This window comes from Colobus angolensis, unplaced genomic scaffold (assembly GCF_000951035.1).
Source record: "Colobus angolensis palliatus isolate OR3802 unplaced genomic scaffold, Cang.pa_1.0 Scaffold16, whole genome shotgun sequence".
In the NCBI taxonomy this organism is placed as follows: Eukaryota; Metazoa; Chordata; class Mammalia; order Primates; family Cercopithecidae; genus Colobus; species Colobus angolensis.
In genome coordinates, this window is record NW_012114710.1 from 12,305,576 (window position 1) to 12,321,310 (window position 15,735).

Consider the following 15,735-nt stretch of genomic DNA (forward strand, 5'->3'; position numbering starts at 1 on the left):
TATTTTGGCCACACTAGTTTCATTATAGGTTTCTTAAGATACAAGTAAGGGTTAAATGTAGGCAAATTGAAGATATTTTTAACTAAATTCTGGTGTTTAAGATTTTTAAGAAGCACAATTGAAATGACTATCTTAGAATTAGGCTAAAAATTTATTTTTATAAATGTGAGTCCAAACAATGAAGGCAGTAATTACTTTTTTGTCTCTATTTCATTCTGTATATGTAAAAAAATTGCTTATGAGAAATAGGCCTTTATGCATTTATAGGCAGAGCTGACATGCATCTCTACCATATACCATGCTGCTTTGGGTGAATCATAATAGCAGGAAAGGGACATTTTTTAGGGAGCAAGTGCCTTAGCAATCCCTTTGGACAGCTCTAGGTAGGGTAGAAGCAGATAAAACCAATAGCTGGTGCTAAGAGTTTGGAGAGATTTGTTTACGTAACCTTTCCTTTTCTGAATTCCAGTATTATTCACATCTCTAACTGTAGGTACATTAATTGCCTTGTGTTTGTTTTTCTCATACATTTGTGATCTACATAAGCAAACAGAACTAGAGAGGGAAAAGCTAAAGATAAGTAACGAAAAATGTTTGGATATATTTGCTTTATAAGACATGACCAGTGCCATGTGATCAAAAGGAAATTACCTTGAACAAATGAGGGGGATTCTATATAATATGATGCAGGAGATTGTTCACATATTTTGACCATCAACACCATAATGATACCACTTTATTTTCCACCTGATAATACTTGAAATAAAGATAGCATGTGGGCATTGATGGGATCCCTTCTCTCTGTGTTTGCCAATAATTTCAGCTTACCATTTATCAGACATTAGTGTATGTGTGTGATTTGCTTCTGTGAAGTGCTACGCTCCAGCCTCCTATGTTCCCCATTTTCTACACAGTACATCGTCCCCCTTGCCTCTCACTGCTATGTGATTCTTAGTGGCACTGAATAATGTAATGAGAATATTTTAAAACATTTTATATCTTTCTCCTCTCTCTTTTTTCAGCCACCATGTCTCAGTAGTTAGCAAGTCCCATCAATTTTTCCTTTGGGACTCTCATGTCCTCTGCATTCCATTCCCAGGCTGGTTTTCATTAGTTACCCCAGCCTAGTTAGTCTCTCCAGAATTCTTTGTTCAAAGTCTCTTCAACTTTACACACTGCTCTCACACTAAGCTTCCATCAATGCTGCCAGTCACTCCCTTTGGGCAAGTACTGCATTGTACCACTTTAGGGTAGCATAAGCAACTTGAATAAAAGCAAAGCCCACCAGTTTTGATTTTCCGTCTGCAATTATCAAAATACTGAGTTCAGAATGTGTTTGCAGAAGTATTTCTTGATTTATTTCTCTCTCTCTCTCTCTGTTTTTTTTTTTTTTTTGAAGGTTTCAGACAAGCAACTGTTGGATTAGAGCATACAGGGACACATGTTGGTTGTCCTACTGCCCCCTGTGGTTAGTATGATTAGTCTGACTGACTAAGTTATTAATAGTTGTCCCCTTCTCCTACCACTTCAAGCCCACTTCAGCCAGCTCCTTCCAAATGCTCAAGAGAAGGCTTCAGAAGAAAATTCAAGTTTTCAAAATGATGTTGGATTGAAAGTTCTGATGATGTTCTATAAACCAAGAGTTTGCAAACTGTGGCCAAATCCTTTTCTCCTGATTATGTATGGTCCCAAGCTAAGAATGGTTTTTACATTTTAAAGTAGCTGGAAAATATCAAAATAAGAGTAATATTTTGTGACACATGAAAATTACATGAAATTGAAACTTCAGTGTCCATAAGTAAAGCTTACTGAAACAGAGCCATGTGACTTCATTAACATATTGTTTAAGGCTGCTTTGTGCTATGGCAACAAGTTGAGTAGTTGTGGCAGAAACTGCATGTCCAAAACCCTAAAATATTTACTATCTGGCCTTTATAGAAAAAGTATGTCAGTGTGTGAGATACTATTTTGTTGGAAGGAATTGGAAACAACTTCCTAAAACAGGCTTTCTTTACTTTTAATACATATCAAGATATTTTCCCAGATTTAGAAATTCAGAATAATTTGAATTTCTTCTCTACATCACCATTTCAACCTCTGATCCTGCCAACATATTCACCTGAAATGTTGTTTTCATGTCACCACCTTTCTTGATTTCATTAATCATAAGATGGTACCCAAACTTTTAAGATCTTCACAAACATGTCCTCACTAGTTTTCCATATTGTTTTTTATTGCTTCTCTTACTAAACACTTCATTCCAGAAAAACTAAGTATTGTCCAGACACATCTGATTTGGCTTTGCTTTGGTATACTTAGCATTATATTTCTATACCAGAATACTGTTTTTTTCCCATGCACGATCTATTTATCATTTACATTTATCTCAATCTAACTCCTTCTTAAAGCTGATCCTGAAACCTTCACTTTACAGGGACAAGTCCATCTCTGAGGTAATACTTATCATCACCATCACTATGACATATTCTCTGAACAATATTATTCAATTAAAAACTGAGCTTAGAGTCTCAATAAGACTGGTAAGAATGTTAAACCTGTACCATGTTTAGAGAAGAGACTTCCAACAGTTTTGTGTTAAGTCTCCTGGTGGGTCTAGAGGGGAGAATGTTGCTGATGGTTCATGAACTGAGCCGAAAGAAAAGATTATTGGCCATTGACTTCTCCAAGCCATAGATGATAAGTCCAAGGTACCAGGACTCCCAAGTGTCTTCTGTGGTGAAATAGGGCAAGAAATCTTGGTGGGTGCCACCATCAGGCCATTCTACCTTTTGTCTCATCCTCAAAATGATGACACACTGCAGAGCGGAGAGACAACTGGCCTGTGTTGAATGATGCTCTGCTTTGAAACCAACTGCTCAGTTGTTGTTCACTACATTGAGGCAGCTTCCCTAGGCTTGAGATGATTCAGGGACTCTGACTAACCTCATTTTTCTCAATTATATAGCAAACATCATAGCCAACTCAAGGAGTTTGGGGAAGAATATGAGATTTTCTATTTAGAGTATCTAGCACAGTTCTTGGCAGAGTGGATCCTGATGGTCACGACCATACCAAAAACAGGTTGTTAACTCTAAAGTCTGAAACTGCTTGGAATGTATGAATAGAACACTTTAGTAGTATTGGTCCCGAAAAATGAAAAAAAAGGTAAAAGAAAGAAACTTCTAGGAGAAATATTCCTTTGTAGAAAATTATTTATCAATTTAATCTGTAGAAATAGATGATTACATTGTGATATGCCTAGAGAGAACTTTTCTAAGACTTTTTTTTACAAGGTAATTGTTTCATGAAGAAAGGGATTGATTTTTATCTTTCCTAAGATTTACTTTTCTTGTGAAATAGGTAGTAAATTTAATAATACTTCATTCAGGACCCACTAGAATTAGGAGTAGAATAAGATAAACAAACGACAGGCTTCAGAAAAATTAGACATAGTGGAGAAATAAAATAGCACACAGAATGAAGGTCAATATTTGGAGCTAAATGAATTATAATACTTTTTATTTAATAAAAACTAAATTGTATTTACTGAATGCCAGGTATTATTCTACATTCTTTATAAACACTAATTTATTTAAACATCATGATACAATCTGAAGTAGTTCTCATTTTATAGATGAGGAAACTGAGACCAAAACATATTAAATACCTTGTCCAAAGTCACACAGCTCATAAGTGGTTGAGCTAGGATTTGAATTCAGACATTCTGACTCCAAAGTTCATGTGTCATCTATTTTATTTCTTTTGCTTTGTTTACATGTGTCTCAAGGTACTGTCACATTGTCTCTCTTTATACTTCTATGCTCTATTGAGAAAGCTCACCTGGACTCAGATGTTGGAAATTCCAAAACTTACATCTTTGGCATCATTCTATTTATGATAGGTGGCTATAGCTGCCCACAAAATATCTCTAATTGTAGATGCCTCTAAGCTAACATATATCAAACTAAATTTACTCTCTTCCTAGATGCCTCTAAGCTAACATATCTCAAACTAAATTTACTGTCTTCCTCCCTTATTTTGCTCTTCCTTGTTTTTCCCTAACTTGGAAAACTCAGACACTTAAGTGACCAAACTAGAAAGACTGGAGTCATTCTCATCAACTCCTTTCCAACAACCTTTCTAGTTCTGCTGTCTCTGTTGCCAAAAGTCCTCTTGATTCTGTACTTGCCTCTCAATTCTGATTTTCACAGTACAAGCGATCATCTAGTTTTATATGATCCACTAATCTCTTCAATGACCTCCCTTCTTATTTCTTTGGTATTGCCATATCTACTAACAGAATGAAATTGCTAAAATAAAATATAATCGTGTAATTATCCTTATTACAAATCTCTGCATGTTTCTAGGAAGTATTTTCTTATAAGGCACAATGGATTTGTTAGTGGTACTTCATAACTATTTTCATAGGACTCTGTAACACTTAACCATGGTGAATTAAAAATTTCCATTGTAATTGCCAAGCTTCCCCTAAGACTGCACACTCCTTGGAGGTACAAACCAACTGTATTTCAAGTACCTAGAATCATGCCTACTTCATTGGAGGCTCTCAGTAATGATTTTGTTAGATGAACCTTCCCTGCCTTGCTCCCTCACTTCTAGTCCCATGTTTTGCCTACAGAAAACAGTCTAATATAACTTTATTACTATATTTATAGTGTTAATATAACTAAAAGTTTGCTCACAGTATGGTTACAGTGTACCTTCCCAGCCTTTGTCTTCTATCACTTTAGTCTTCAGACTCCATGTTCCAGCCAAGCTGAGCCAATTGCTCACTGTCTGAGTGACATCTTGCTTTTTCCCCGGTGCATTGGCATTTTACTTTCCCTCATCCTGCTTTTTCTCTCGTGCTTTGGCATATGCATGTTTTTGCAGAAATAATTTCAAAAGTTTTTGAAAGACTAGAGCCTTGTCATGAGTCCAAAGCACGTTATAAAAATATCCACCTATTATATTTACAGAATTTTGTAGTTAAAACTTCCAGGCAGTGATACTACTTACCATTATCTGAGTTATTCTTTTTAGCTATGACAACCCAAGCCCTGACCTACATTTAAGATGGATGTGCCAAAGGGCTTAAGTGTGCAGGTTCTAGAATCACATTGTCTAATTCCAATCATGACTCTACCACCTCTGGCTGTGTGGCCTTGGAGAAGTAAGGGACTGCTCTTTGTGCCTCAATTATTTAACATACAAAATGGAAATAATAGTAGCCCTATCTCAAAGAACTATTGTGAGAAATAAATACATAACTACACATATTAGATAACTAAATAATTTAAATAGTGGACAAATGCTTAATAAATATTAACCATCATTACTATTTTTTTTAAATCTCTGAGTTCTTGAATCCTTGTTCCTGCATTCATGGCCAGTTAATAGAAAGAGAGTTCAGGTTGGGGAATAGGTTGGTGTAGTGGTTATATATCAATGAACAATGTTGGGATATATTGGAGAAGATATGCAGTAGCCAGCAGATGGAAATGTGGGCTCGAAACTCAGGTAAGACGTTTCGGCTGGAAATAGATTCAGGAGTCCTGTTATCAATGCAGAATTAGTATATTAAATCATAAGAGAGAATAAGTGTGCCCAGAGATAGTGAAGAATAAGAAGAAAAGGGTGGAGGGAAGATTATTTACTTGGCATCACTAACAGGACCTTAGATGTGTAGAAGCAAAGTTCAGAAGGGGACAGGAGATCTGTTCTGGCAGATGCATTAACCTGTACCTGGCATGGCACCCAACACATAGCAGGTGCTTCCCAAATGTTGACTAACTGAGAAAACCTGTGCCTGGATCTATGCCACTGGCTTTCAATCTGTTCTGTAGGATAAAAGTAAATACAGAAGAGAAGATTCTCTCCGAAAGTGGCTCTGTGTGCCTTACTCAAGCCAGCAAGGAGTAGAAATTGAGAAGTGTTAACATTCTCCACTAAAGTCGATTTATAGGCCAAAGCTAGTGTCCAAATCTAATGATGTTTGAAATCTTGTCTGTCTACCCTTTATGAATTAATCTCTTAATAGGGAATAGAGGACTTCTTTTTAACTGCATACTTTTTTCTACAAAGGAATTTTCATATGCATTTCAAAAAGAGTTTTAAAGACCAACATGGGTGCAAATATTTTATGTAGAAAAAAACAGTGTGGCTGTCTTCTGTCTGTCCCTACCACACTTCCACAAACAATGAGGGAGTCTAACAATTATCACAAGAGTCAGAGCTTGCGATGTGCCAGGGACTCTGCCAAGCTCTCTCACACATGGAATTTTGACAACAGCATATGAGAAAACTAAAGTTCAGAAAAACCTAGTAATTTGTTTAAAGCCATACAGTGCTGTTATCTGAATGTCCTCTCCATAACTCATGTTGTAGTTTAATTGCTATTGTGATGGTAGTAAAAAGTGAGACCTTTAAAAGATGATTAGGCCATGAGGACTTTACCCTCATGAATGGATTTTTGTCATTACCGCAGATGTAGATTTGATCCACTTTTTCTGTTTTGTGCATGTGTTTCTTCACCATGTGATGCTTTCCACCATATTATGATGCAATAAGAAATCCCTCACTAGACACTGCCTCTTGATTTTGGACTTCTCAGTCTCCAGGCCTGTGAGCCAAATAACTTACATTTTTAATAAATCATCCAGTCTGTGTTATTCTGTGATAGTAGCAGGAAACGAACTAATAAGACACACAGCAAAGTGATGGAGTCTGAATTCAGTCACAGGCCTAACTCCAAAGTCTATACAGCCACTGTTCTGTACTCTTAAGAAAGGACAAAGAACACAATAAATGCTACACTGGCCAGATATTTAGTCTATCTGGCCCCATACTGGGTATGATGGTGGTCCAGGCCATTGTAAGTTATTCCTTAGTTAACTGATTGCTTGTTATTTATGGAATAATTTAGCATGATATTTTATAAATAACTTAATATACTTCTTAAGAATTATACAAATCTTGTTTTGATATTTAAAATTTTGTTTATGCCTCATCCTTAACTATTTGTGATCTAAACACATCTATATGACATTTTAATCATTCCAAGGCATTCTGATTTTAAAAAGCTTTTATTCAAGGTAAATGGTTAAATGGGAGCAAAAGATGATGACTGATCAAAGATAAGCACTTGTAAGTGATTCTTAGGTGTCTTCTTACAGAATATTTTGCATATTAAAATATAACATAATTCTATCAGTATTATTAAAAATTCATTTATTGCCTCAAGATCTAATAAAGAGTCTTCTTTATGTAACAGGGAAAGAATACTCATGGATAACTGTGGGTGAATTCTCTGAGATCTACCGAAGATCAGCATCTGTCGGTGGTACTTACTCTCTTAGTTATTCTTGTCCCCTAACCTAAAAACAAAACAGAACAAAACAAAACAATCCCAGCCTTCTGTGCTGGCTGACCTGGGCCAAGATGCCTAGGAGACACATTCTTAGGGTCTTGTTGTGGGGAGCAAAATATTTATTAGGAGGAAGCTTCTTGGAGCACAGAATGGGAAGAAGCACTGGTTGGTCGTACAGGCACTGACCTCCTCACCTCCATCTGCACAAAGAGGTCTGAGCATGCTGTCAGTCAGCCTCTTTGGTTGAATAAAAATCCAAGATATTGTTGGATACTGACCTCAATCGTGTACTCACAGTGGACTCTCATGCCAGCCATATCCCTTCTCCAACTGTGGCTACTTAAAAGGGTGTAGTGTTGTGATGAATACACAAAGATTATCCCAAATGCAGACATTTGTGATGTCCTATCAACATTGAAAAATTAGTGGCAAAGTGGGGGTGATACTGTGATGGGATAGTCTGAGGTGGCTGAAAGTGGGAATAAACATTCCTTTAAAGGTTGTGAGCTCTAAAACTGGGGGGTCAAATCAGTTCTAATTTTCATGTCAACTGACTAATTGATGGTGGCTTCTGGGAACATCATGTTGACATGAATTCTAAAGCCTACTTAGGCCTCAGGGTGTAAGGGGCTGTAATTAACCTATGTCTGCCACAGGAATAAGAAGAAAAAGGAAAAGCATTATGTCCAAATATGTATTTACCAACTTGTGCTAATGGAAGGGTACAGAAATTTGCTCAAGGCTACAAAAGTAATGAAAAGGTATAAAAGCCACAGTGGAACTTAGATTTCCAGACATACAGTCCATAAACTAATGTGTACAAATAATAATGTATATTTAATGCCCCATGTATGACAGCCAATATTTAGAATTTGACACACTATTTTAAGCATTTTCACATATTTAATCCTCATAACTTTCTTATGAAGTTGTTATTATCATTTCTATTTTATAAATGACAAAACGGAGATAGAAAGGAATCAATAACTTTCCCAGGCTCTTAGAGCTAGAAAGTCACAGAGCAGAGTCATAACTCAGGCGGTCTGATTAAGACATTGAGTCTTAATATTTCAGAATATTTGTACTATTTTCTAATATGTTATTTGTTGATCATTAGAAGAACATCATATTTACCTACAAGGTTGAGGAGACAGCCAGGCTCCTTCATTCCCATGGGATTTTCCTATATGGAATCAATTTCTCTGGAGTGAAATGCGGCTTTCTCCTCTATTTCCAGTGATATCTTTTTCAAAGGCTTTCATGCTCAACTGAAATCTCTGCTTAGGGCTATCATCAAGCCCCTTGGTAAGTTTCATTTGCAGTTACCACCATCTGGGCTGCTAACTCCAGGGACAGGTTAATGGATGGCTGTGGTATCAACCAAGAATCTCTGTGGCAGTTCTGACACTCAGACTCATGACTTTTGCCACACTGGAAATTGAGGCTGCAGGGCTCATCTCCCTCGGATGGGCTGTAATGTTCTTTCATAATTCTACAGGGAGGAATGAACTATAGCAAGAGGAATAGAGGTGAAGGATAAACAACCTCCTGGCAAGAAAGATCATTAACCACTAGCAGATTCTCCTAGGAGAATTGAAATGCTCCAACAGCTTTGGGGGCAGCAGTGGGGATGGTGCTGGTAGATATTTGGCCAGGGTAAAGAGTGGGGTCTCATCCTTTCTCCAACATGATTCCAGGATTAACCTTACTGCCCCTCACACTGGAAAGGAGTGCACACAATTCTGCAGATGTTTCTATTAAATTAAGAAAAATGATTTTCTGAAAAGAAATACTTTGAAACTTAATTATTTTCATCTAGCAAGATTTGCTCATCTCAGTTCCAGACTTTTAAAGGGAAGTAAATTTAAGAAAAACTAGCATGTGGCTTTTCAGCTGTCTCTTTCAGTTGTCTTAGTTGCTTGCTAATGGCTGTTAAATCCTACAGAGAAACTGTGCCTTCTGTCAAGAGTGCAGCCTGGGGAAGGAGGTAATCAGTCAGAGTTATCCAGTTTCAGATCTTCATCCTCAGTCCTGCTCTTTGCAGAATGCCGATGCCATTTATCTTTTTCTCTACTTTAAGATGAAGATATAAGAGTCAATACTCTGCAGTCTTTTGATTGCCCATCCTAATAAGTTGTGCGGAGCGTAAATGGTGCTAAATGACATAATCTATGTGTTTTCAAGGCCCTGGACTAGTAGCTTGTGAGGAGCAGCTGACTTGTGTGTCCTTCCATGTCTCTCCCTGCTGCCCCCCATCCATTCCATACTCTTCACCTGTGGCCCACATTCTCATAACCCGTCAGGTCCCAGTTTCAACCTCACCATCTCTGATCCTTTCTCTTAATAAAACACTTGAAACTCATTCAGACCAAGTCTTAGCTAATGTCTGATATAGGCTTGGTGGACAACAACTCATTTTTACACGTGTTTTGCTTAGCTGTGTTTCTTCCCTCTTCCCAGTGACACATTGGTCTGGCTGGTTAATTTCTTATCTGAGTTTTTGTCTTGGTAACCTCAGCCCCTCTCTAACCAAGCTTTCCCACCCTCTCCTGGACCCTTGTTCCCTGAAGGAATTAAATCTTGGCACTTAATTTTAGAATGTAATTATTTTAACTGCCTCATGTTGACAAAATTGTGTGATACCAATCACCTACCTGGATTATTGAATATTATCTACTCCTGGATTGGGTTGGAAGCTCCAAGTGACTGCCAAGGCTGCATTTTGGCTTCACCTTAGAATCCCTCCCACTCTGCAGAGCTGTATCTATCTTATACTGACATAGGTCTATAATTCTACATCCCCTCCTAGGATGCTCTCTGAGATAATTGTGCAGGATCAAGCCATAACTCCAAACCTGACGGATTCAAAGTGGTGTTTGTTTTTGTCAGTGTCTCAAATAGTCTCCACAATGCTAAGTTCAATGGTGAGTTATTAGTTAACATGAACTTTGAAGAGCAGTTGACCCAAATGATTAATTCTTATTGAAACATTTTCTTCCCTGAGTTTCATACCACCCAACCTAACTACCTCACTAGTTGTTTCTTCCCAGTCACTTTTGCTTCTTGACTTCAAATTTGAGAGTGTTGTAGAGCTCAGTTCTTGGAATTCTTCTCTTTTCTATCTTTTCTTATCCCCTTTCTGTTCTCACCCAGTCTTGTAGCTTTGAATACCATCTATATACTGATGACTCACAAATACACACATTCAGTCCAGATCTCTCCCCTGAACTCCAGATTAGATATTCAATTGCTTATGTGATATCTTTACTCATAACCCACCTTGGCCTACTCTAGTTTCTGTGAGTCTTCCCCGTTGCACTTAACTGCAACTTCGTATGTCCAGTTGCTTGGTCCAAAAACCTTGGAGACATCTCTGGTAGACAGTCTGGCTATCAACAGTTTCTTCCCCTCACCTATCAAGAGGTGGAGTCTATTTCCTTGTGACTTGCTTTTATAAAAAGAATGTGATGTGTCAGATGGGACATTCTGGAATTTGCAATCCAGGTTTGAAGAGTATAAACAGCTTCTTCCTCTCTCTTGAAGTCAGTCACTATATACAAACTCTAACTGCTTTCAGGCTACCCAAATGTGATAAAACCTAAGCTGGCCACAGGGAGAGACCATGTGGAGAAAAAGGCTCAGCCCACAGTCATTCCTACCAACCTCAGCTTCCAACCTTACCTGCTGTTGATACAGACAGGAGACAGGGAAGTACTGGGTAGAAAACGGTGGTTCCCCAGCAAAGGCCCCACCCTTAAGCCTGGAAACCCATGGCCCTGAATGAGAAAAGGCATTGCTGTTTTCCTGCCCAAACTTGCCTTTTGGCCTGCCACGCCCCCTATCCAGTACCCATGTAAACTCCAAACCACCAGTTCCAGGAGGAGATGAAAGGACAAACAGAAGAACAGAAGAAAGGCAGAATGGTGCGGCAGAGAGAAGAGAAGAAGCGTCCGTACACCAAGAGGAGTTTGGCTGGGGACAGTTGGAGAGGAGATTGGCTGCTGGATGGCCAAACTCCAAGGGAAGATTATCTTCCCACTCCATCCCCCTTCCATCTCCCCATTCATTCCGCTGAGAGGCACCTCCAGGACTCAATAAAACCCTGCATTCATCCTTCAAATCTGTGTGTACCTGATTCTTCCTGGATGCTGGACAAGGACCCAGGTACCAAGAGGGCACTGAGCTAGTTAACACTTAACGCTGTCTGCAGATGGCAAGTTTAAAGGAGTGCACTCTTACACATGCCCACTTGGGCTTCGGGAGTCTCAGGCTCCCTTTCCTGGATGTTGGCCTGGGTCCGGAGCCCGGGGGTGCTTGCTTTGGCTTCTGCACCTGCCTGTTTGCATGCTCCCCATCCCTTAAGGGGTTTGAGTGCACACATACGTGGCTGAACAGACAGAAGGAGACATACCATGTCACACATCCTGCAGGGGGCAGGGGGGACAGGGAACCCTCCTGTTTTGCTCTGTTAGTGCCAAAGCAATCTGGGACACACAGAGCAGAACTGTTTGACTGAACTCAGCCCAGATCGCTGAATATGACAAAAATTTTTAAGTTAATAAATCTTGCTACGTAGCAGCAGATAATGTGTTTATCCTCAGCTCCATTCTTTCTCTCACAGTCCATTTCCAAGTTGTTAATAATCTTGTTGGCACTACCTTCAAAATCAATCAGTAACATAACCATTTTTATTTGACATCTCAGTTGCTACTACATAACCACATCACCATCTCCTGCCTGGTTTCTCACATTCTACCTTCACTGTCCACAATCCATTGTCAATATATGGCTAATGTGACTTTTCAGAATTTAAGTTCTATCATGGTACTCTTCTGCTTAAAACCTTCCAAAGGCTCTTTATTTTACTCAGAGTGAAACCCGAAGTACTTCAAAGGCCTGTGAGGCTTTCTGTCATTTGGTGCCTCCATTTACATCTCTGCCATTATCCTCTCATTTCCTCTTGGCCCCAAGTTTTGTTTGAGTTTTCTCTGGAAACATTGGCCTCCTTGCTTTCTAAAACACATGGGAATGCTTCTGCTTTAGGGCCTTTGCTAGCAAAGCCCCTCTACCTAGAACGCTTTTCCCCAGGCATCACTTTGCCTGCTCATCACCTCCTTCACAGCTGCTCAAATGTCATATTCTCAGCTGAGCCTTCACTGAGCACCCTATAAAAATTGCAGTACTTGTCATCTTCCTACTTCCAAAATCTTCTAGCTTGATGTTTTTCTATAACATCTACTGCCTTCTAATTTATAATTAGTTTGCTTTTGTTTGTCTTTAGTTACCTCAAACTTGAAGGCAAGGTCAGAGATTTTTGTCTACTTTATGATAAATCAAATTTAGCCTAAAGCTGCCTCTTTACATATTTTATGTTCATCCTAAAGGTTTCTTAGTACATAGTGAATTATAACCTAAATGAAATTATAAACAGACTGTAGCTTACTCTTGTGGTAGTCACCAAGTTCTGGCCAATCACAGGTGGTCAGCTGTTCAAACTGTGTTCAAATAAGGCAAACATGGAGCTGTAACCAATGCGCTACTTCTGGACCTCACTTCTGTTTTCTGTACATCACTTTCCCTTTTCTGTCCATGAATCTTCTTCCACAATGTAACTGCACTGGAATCTCTGAATGTACTCTGGTTTGAGATGCTGCCCAGTTTGCAAATCATTTTTTGCTCAATTAAATTATTTTAAATTTAATTCAGCTAAAGATTTTCTTGTAGCATTAACTGGGGTATCCTTAGTACCCGGAAAAATGTCCAGTGGCTTCTTAATAATTAATTGATGAAAAAATGACTACATCCACAAATTTATGTTTCCATCTCCACTAGATCCATTAAGAATCTTTAATATAGGCTGAATTTGGTCAGTCCCTGAGCAAACTCTGTTAATAGAAGCTAAGAGATAAGTCATCCCTCCAGGCCTCAGATCCAGTGATTCGCTCCAAATGCTGGGATCAGAAATTCTTTTGCAAGTCTCCATTTTTCCTACATAGACCCTCAGGGCTGACTGTATGTGAAGTATTTACTTTGCATTTCATCTCTCTTGCCACGAATTTGGTTTGTCCCTAAAATTTGGCTGTCTTGGCTCTTAAGTGCTAATGGCCGGCACCCCACAATCCCTCATGGAGACCAGCTGACTAGCTTGCCCTGCTTTTTTCAATTAATATTCCAGGACTGGCGCTTTGTTCTGGACTTTGTTGTATGACCAAGAAACTCATAATGCATTGACAGGCTCCCCAGATGGCAACTCTCTCCAGTGAGACTGTCTATTACCTGACTGTCCACATGTGCTTCACCTACCTGTAAGACTAGTCTTTCTTTTATTTCATTAGCATTACCTTTAAAAACATAATACATTTCCTTTTTCAGTTAAAATGGATACCTGATATTACTTACTTCTTTCATATTTACTTATGCCAAATATTACAACTTTTCTATACTCAATTTAGTTCATATTTGTTTTTTTTCTTTTTCTTTTTTGAGACAGGGTATCACTCTGTGGCTCTGGCTGGAGTGATTACAGCTCATGGAGCTTCAAACCACAAGTAGGCTCAAGTGATCCTCCCACCTCAGCCTTTTGAATAGCTGGGATTACAAGCGTCTGTGAACACACCTAGCTAATTTTTGTATTTTTTGTAAACATCAGGTTTCACCATGTTGCCCAAACTGGTCTTGAACTCCTGGGCTCAAGTGATCTGCCTGCTTTAGTCTCTCAAAGAACTGGGATTATAGATGTGAACCACCACACCCAGCCCATATTTTCAATTAGATCATATAATTTTTTTTCAATCCTCTAAACATGAGACTTGCTATATTGAGTTGGAGTAACAAAGAGTAAAGAAAAAAATGAGAAAAAGATAATCTTCAACAAATCATAAAATTATATTACAATTCTATTTAAATTCTTCCTGAATTCTCACAGTATTGTAAGTGTCTTTGCCACTGATGTTGTAGATAGTTTTAGCAAGATAGGATTTAAACTACCTTTAACAATTGCTAAGTAATTCAACTCAAAATGCTTTTTCCCTCTTGATTATCTGTATTTTGTGGGTCATCTTCTGTTGCCTTTTCAAACTCAGCTATTGGTTGGTGTATCACATTCTTAAAAAGTACATTCTGATACATTTACTGAACTTAGACTCATTACCATTCGTTGCCCTGCACTGATAGATTCTCTGAGTTTAGGAATACATCATGTATCTCCTGTTTTTCTGTCATGTCCCACGCTCTGCATACTAAGGCTACAACCTGGACTTTATTCCATTACTCTTTTAGCTCACACACACTATGTCCTTTAAAAGCAGCAGCAAAGCAGCTGAATTACAGCTTTAAATACGAGGGGGCAGTTATTATTAGGTAGGCACCATTGTCTTCCTACCTGCTCACTAATCTGTAGTCGGAAGAACTGCCTTTAGCACATATTACTGATTGCTTATTCCACTGCACCACTTAAATGCTCAGATATTTTGACTTTTTTGTTTTTGAAGATTAGATGACTTCAGCTGCTCTCCTGGCCCCCATATCCTGCTCCTTGCCCTTCGCTCTGCACACTGAACTCCGCATCCTGTCCTGGCCTAGACTGACTGACAGGCCACTTCCTGCAGTTAGCTCTAGTAGGAACTGTGCCTCCACACAGGGTCACTGGACTGCGCTGAACTATGAGACTAATGTTAATGAAGTTGCCCTTTTAGAAAATTAACTTTTCTAATAACCATGGAGACTAAAGCAGTCTGGTTCTAAAGATTAAGTGCTGTATGTGTTTCACTGGCTTTGCTCAACACCAGGAGCCCCCCCCCACCGCCCGCCCCCGCCAAAACCTTCACTGTTGCCTGCATGAGTAATTTGTATGGAGTTTGTGATTTTTCACTGAAAATATCTAATTTTTAAAATACATCTTTTTTTGGTTATAAAATTCTCTTTAAAGAAAAATTACATTATGTACTAAAGTTATAAGAAAAATATTATCTGCATATGGCTATCCAGTTTTCTCAACATCATTTATTAAATAGGAAATCCTTTCCCCATGACTTGTTTTTGGCAGGTTTGTCAAAGATCAGATGGTTGTGGATGTCTGTTCTGTTCCATTGCTCTATATATCTGTTTTGGTACCAGTAACATGCTGTTTTGGACCCCTTCCTTACACCCTATACAAAAATTAACTCAAGATGGATTAAGGACTTAAACATACGACCTAAAACCATAAAAACCCTAGGAGAAAAACTAGGCAATACCATTCAGGACACAGACATGGGCAAAGTCTTCAAGACGAAAACACCAAAAGCAATGGCAACAAAAGCCAAAATTAACAAATGGGATCTAACTAAACTAAAGAGCTTCTGCACAGCAAAAGAAACTATCATCAG

The 15,735-nt window shown here is 38.6% G+C and overlaps 1 protein-coding gene across 6 annotated transcripts in view; it reads right to left on the minus strand.

The window, feature by feature from the left end:
- Positions 1-15,735, minus strand: part of RALYL (RALY RNA binding protein-like) — a 727,213-nt gene that overhangs the window by 108,096 nt on the left and 603,382 nt on the right. The gene's annotated exons all lie outside the window — the stretch shown is intronic.